This window comes from Crinia signifera, chromosome 5 (genome assembly GCF_055691185.1).
Source record: "Crinia signifera chromosome 5, ASM5569118v1, whole genome shotgun sequence".
NCBI classification, from domain to species: Eukaryota; Metazoa; Chordata; class Amphibia; order Anura; family Myobatrachidae; genus Crinia; species Crinia signifera.
This window is the reverse complement of record NC_139221.1, coordinates 43,490,292-43,496,751: the sequence shown is the minus strand read 5'-3', so window position 1 is coordinate 43,496,751 and position 6,460 is coordinate 43,490,292.

The window sequence follows — 6,460 nt, the reverse complement described above, 5'->3', positions numbered from 1 at the left end:
ATTTATTATAAGGCGCCATTGGAGGGAGCATCCACATCCCTGTTGTATCCAAAGAAGGCTAACTGAAGAAGGCTCCATCTGTACCTCCCAACAGACCTAACTTGTGGACCCTAAAATGGGTGGGGCTTGTAGAAAGCTGGATGGAGTTTCATTATGAAGGGGTTAGAACAGTGTGTTTAAACCACTGTGCCTTGAGCTGTTCTCAAGTGTGCCCCCAGATCTAGCGATGCCCAAACCAGTTTACAGCCATAGGTGTGCGCAGCACATTTTATTAGGGGGTGCACCATCAAAGGAGTATGCATAGCTCCACCTATTGGGTGTGTCTAACACCGCCAATCAGGCGTGTCTTCCATCATCTATTGGCACTTGCTACAATATAAAAAGTCTCTCAGCCGCACCATAATATCCGGCCTATTTCAGTTGTAAGTATCTAATTACTCTGTGTAATAGTACATGAAAACAGTCATAAACATATACGGATGATGCAGGTATGTAGTGATATGTGTGACGCAGGTGTGCAGTGATATGACAATGGTCTAGTTCAATTAACAATGCAAAACACACATATAATTGGTGGGCACTTCTTTTAATGGAATACAGTTCTAAAAAGCAAAAGTCTTTGGTTAAAGGTATTGTTAGCGGCCGGGAGGTGTTCATAATGGTGGGCACAGCATTAGGGGGTGCCTGTGCACCCCTAACACTCAATGTGCGCACGCCTATGTTTACAGCCACCACCAGTTCAACTGTTATTTACTGGTCTCATCTTTTTATGTAAAGATCCAATGCATTTTATTTTTGTTACCCGTGGGGACCAGTGTAATTTTTTTTTTATATGGATGCCAATAGGTTTGGTTTTGCCCTGTGGGGATCTCATGGTGTGCCTTGGCAGTTTTTAAAAATCTTATTTAATGTGCCGCAAGGTAAATAGGTTGAAAATCATTAGGTTAGAAAGATAGGGAAAGATAACACCACAAATAATGGGGTCATCAGCTGCCAGGTAACCTGGATCTTACAGTATTTAAGTGACTTGGAAGTCTGACCAAGTCTGACCATTCATTCGGAATCACATACCTAGAAATTTGAGGCTTCTTTACAACCTTCATTTTACACCCATTATGCAAAAGATTTCTTTTGAGCTGGAAAAATCTTCCATCATATATTGGTAAAGCGAATCAGCTTTTTTGCAATTCAAACAGTCTGGTTTAAATGTTTAAATTAATTGTAAATTTATCTGAAAATGGGAAAAGCTTCCCATTGGCATTAAGAAGTTACATCAACCCAACTCTAATTGGGGTATTAATATAATTTTTAGGCATACCCCTCATGCTGCTCTCCTACAAAATCTAAAGGACACATTATGCCATACACTGTAATCCCCATTACACATGCCACGCACAGTAATGCCCATTACACATAATGCCACACACCATAATGCCCATCATCACACAATGCCACGCATACAGTAAAGACCATTCCACATAATGCCTCCCAACATAATGCCCATTCCACATAATGCCACACACCATAATGCCCATTACACATCATGCCAGGGCTTGACAGATTTTTGTAAAATAGGGACAATAGAGACAGTGCGCGCCAAAATTTTTCACTGTAATGCCTACTACACACCCATTACATAGTATACCACCTGCCATAATGCCCATTACACATTATGCCACACATCATAATGCCCATTACATGTTATGCCACACACCATAGTGCCTATTACAAGTTATACCAAACACCATAATGCCCATTACACATTATAGCACACACTGTAATGCCCATTACATAAAATACCACATGCTGTAATGCCTATTACATATTATGCCACATAAGTGCTGCTTACTTACATGCTCATTAGTTACTACGGGTTTCATGCTCGATGCCAGGGGTTTAATGTTCAATGCTATGGGTTTCATGTTCGATGCTACGGGTTTTATGCTCATTGCTATGAGTTTCATGCTCAATGCCAGGGATTGCATGCACTTAGTCTGTGGTAGTCTTGCTACACAGTGTTCTGTGCGGGTGGTGGTTGCTCCTCTGCTATTCCGTCAGCAAAGTCCAGGCAGGCCTAGGCTGTCCTACCAGGCCTGCTGGAGCTAGGCCCCTGCCCCCCAACTACACTACGGCACTATGGCTAGTGCCATACAAGAACCGTCGTTAGTGTTACCTATGATTTTAATGCTAGACCACAAAACAACTTACTGCAGACTTTTTTTTTACTGTAATCCTGTATTAAAAAATACATCACTCTCATACATACATAGCCACTCTGGTACATACATACACCGCCGCTCTCATACATATATCCACTGCTGCTCTCAGCATACATACATACACCTCTTTCATCAGTAGATTGTGGGCCCCATAGAAAAATCTTGCTATGCCCCCCCCCCCAATGAGAAAACCACGTGAAAAAAAAAACATACTTAGCACTGCAGATTCACCTCATCAGTACCCACTGTGGTGCAGAGTAAGTTTTTACCTGCTGATGTGGAGGGAGAGGTGCGGGGGTGGTATGGCTTGACTAAAGATAGACAATTCAGTAGGGAGAGGATAAGGAGACGTAGGGTGGTAGGGAGATGATAGATAGATAGATGAAAGGCTGAATGGGGGAGAGATGCAGTGGGGTAGGATAGGAATAAATAGATGCAGGGCAGTAGGGAGTGGGAAGAGAGATATAATGTGGTGGAATGGGTATAGATGGTAGGCAGGGGATGGAGAGATGCAGGGCGGTAGGAAGCAGGGACCGCAGTGCAGAAGTGATCCTGACAGAAGCATTTCATAGGTGGGATCATTCGCTTACTGTGGACCCCTCTTTGATCCTAAACATGGTACAGTAGTACCGGGTGTACCTTCCTCATGGTGGCCCTGTGTGCAGAAGAGCTGTGGGCCCCACAGCATCCTCTGCACCTATGTGTTACGGTAGTTACTCCACTGGTGCAGAGAATGCAACAATTATGGGGCATTATCTTAAATCCTTGCTGCCGCAGGGCCTTTCTTGTGCCCTCTACCCTATATCTCTTATATTTTTAGCCCGATCTGTCACTCAATCTGTGACTGTGTGTATAACACTGGGCGGAGTCATAGACTGAACTCTGCCCCCCCCCCCCATCGTTATACACACACACCCAGCGTGACAGTTCTGGGCTACATAGTGCCTGCAGCCACCTGTTCTTCGCCCAGTGGCCCCCTCCCTTCCCCGGCCTCCTGCTCACCTGCACTCCCGGCACACATCCGGAGAAACAGCAGGCAGCAGCACATGCCGGTCCCAAGTGTCATCCCCGATCTCCATACTATGCCCCTCTCCCAGGCTGATCCAGGGATAGGCTCCACCCAGGGGCGGAACTACTATCAGTGCAACTGCCGTTTAACTGCACTGAGGCCCAAAGAGTTGATGCCGCGGGACCCTCCACCACACAGGCTATTACAGAACCCCGGGTGTCAGGAGGACGTTGATCACCCAAGCGAGCTGGTGGCGGCCACGGGGGGTCAGTGTCTGAGGAGAGCCTGCACTGTGGACTATGTGTGCTGCTGCTGGTCCCCTCCTCTCCCCACCACTGATTGGTGGTGCTACCGCTGGTCCCAGCTATGTCTCCTCCCGCTCTGTCGCTGAATGGAATGGATCTGCGGCTCCTCTCCTTCTTGCTGCTGCCGCCCACTGCGGCTGTATCCCCAGAGCATGGCGTAGGGAGCACGCACAGGGGATGCTGGGGTGGTCATGGAGAAAGGATCAGGCATGGGGGAAGCACGGACAATGGAGCAGGCAAGGGGGCGGGCGAAAGGAGCTGGCACAGGTGCACGTAGAAAGCAGCAGACAGGGGGGAGCAACGGGGAAAGGAGCAGGCTCAGGGGGTAGGCCTCAGGCACAGGGAGCATGGGGTAGGCATCGGCATGGGGTAAGGAGCAGGCACAGAGGGCATGGTGTAGGCATTAGGCACAGGGGGCACATGGTAGGGATCATGGACAGGGGCACAGGGTCGGCATCAAGCACAGGGAGCATAGGCAGCAATCACGAACAGCGGATACACTACAGCTGGAAGCGCGCACTAACAGGGAAGAAAGTCATCCACAGCACGGCCACACCCTGTTCAAAAACCATATTTCACGCAATAAAGACTTTCCCAGGTTAAAGGGGACGAAGCCCCTTATGACGGTGTGAGGAGAGCCCGTAGGGCGCGATGAATCACCTAGTTACAGTATAAACTCCTCACCCTCTAATAGCTACTGCTGCAAGCTGGGTAGTGAGCCCAGCATGTTACTTAACTTACTTACTTAAGGGATGGAGGAGGGAGGATCAAGGGAGGAGGAGGAGCTGAAGCCGCTTCATGTGCAGACTCCGGAAGCTAGCAGCGGTGCCGGTGCTGACCGTGTACAATGGTACGCAGCTGACGAAAGCACATTGATTATACTTTACAGTCCGGCCACCACACACTGTCAGCATCGCTGCTAGATAGCTAGGGGTGCATAGACGCAGGTCCTGGTGCTGGCGGAGGAGGAAACTGCTTCTGGTGACAGGCAGCCGCCGGGCAGCTCCGCACTGATGCTGGCAGGGGAGGATAGTGCTGCACTCGTGCCTGTGCACCCCTGGCACCCCCTGTGCACACGCCTATACAGACAGCACCCAGGTATATTGCAGACCAGACACCCTGGAGTACAACAGCAACCCCACCCGACTCCACCACCCACAGGCAGAGGTCCAGCCTGCACAAACTCCTATGCTTGAGTGAAGATGGCGCCGATCATCGTGGATTTATATAGGATCCAAAACACATGAGAATCTGACAGCGGGATGATGACGGGATCCGGGTCTGAGGAGTCCGCCGCCGCTCCACAATGGGAAGAGTTGCGGCTGCCAAGTCGCTCTGCGGTGGTGTAGAGGGATTTCAGACCAGCCCCACCGCTCACCCACTGTACAGCGTGCGCGGGGGGGGGGGGGGAAACCTGCTCCCGAACGCCACCCTCCAGTCAATGTTCCCTCTAATTTTATGAAGGCTTTGTGCAGAAAAAGATATTGGCTGTGCAACTTTGGAAGGAAATGTACATTTTTGTGCGTCACATAACGTATACAGGCCTAGGTTTCGAGTTCTGTTGAGTTAATAAAGCAATTTGAATGTTTACAGACTTCACACACCACACATATAGACTATAGCAGTGATTTTCAACCTTATTAAACTCGTGGCATACTAAAACAAGATTTTAACCTTTGTGCGCTCAGTTGTAATGTCTGTGCGCGGGCTCGGCGAGTTGTGTGCGCGCGCACACGCGCACAGCTTAGAGGGAACACTGCCTCCAGTGGCCAGCACCCCCAGGCAAATGCCTAAAGCTGCCTAGTGGTGGCTGCAGCCCCCCCTCCCCAGGTAAGATCCTCCACTGTGTGAAGCCAGATGCAGTCTGTCGGACACTGCACTGGCTTCACTGTGACTGGCAGTGACCCAAGGTAGTCCCATTGGGAGGTGTTCCCTCCCCCTGGGATGCCTCTATGGGCTGCTGAAACCCATAGAAACGAAAGGACAATACTGCACAGGACCCAGGACTGTGAATATGCTTCTATGGACTGCTTCCGAAGCAGTCCATAGAGGCTGGGGTCCCGCACATGCACAGTACTGTGACAGGGGTTGGGACCAGCATGTGGCTGTGGAGAGGGGACAAGGATTGCGGCAGCCCCCCTCCTCCACAGACGTAAGAGCCACCACTGATAATAACCATGAACTACATTACTATATACGTATTTACACCTATGTAACATATGTGTTTAAATAGTTTAAACTATGATATTGCAAATTATTAATAACTAATTTTTCTATGCCAAATTATTATGTGTAACTAATTTTATATACTGTAGCTGCCATTGATAAAAAGGGTTTTTCTTTCTTGGTCCAGTCAGACTGCTGTAAGGTGCTTAATTGTCACAAGGTAGGGGGGGGGGGGGGAGTGGTGGTGTCGGTGGGCCCTTAGCTATGAACATTCTGAAGTCACGCTCATCACTCCATCATTGTCATATAACTGTGGTTGCCATGGTAATAAAAAAAGACTTAGAAACCTGTAAATTATTAAAAAGAGCTTGATTATAAACCAGTAATGAAAAATGAACAATGTGCTGGCTAACTATGGTTAATGTGTTGGCTAATTTATGGTTAAATAAAATCAACTCAAAAAGAATTGCAGCTTTAAGTGAATGGCACATGGTTTCCCTCTGCTGGCCATATGTGGAAATGCACTATTTTGTCTACATGATTCTATGTCCACATTTTGACTGGTAAAAAATAGAGGCTCACATGGTTGCGAATTCGCAATGGGGGCCAATGTTACAGATCTGCGTTCTTCTGTTTATGTTTATGTTCGGTATGTTTATATCTATGTATGTACCTATGTAATTACTATGGATTGTTTTACACAGGAGTAATTGTTATTTTGGGTTATGTAGACATGATAATTGGTACCCTTTGCGTGTGTA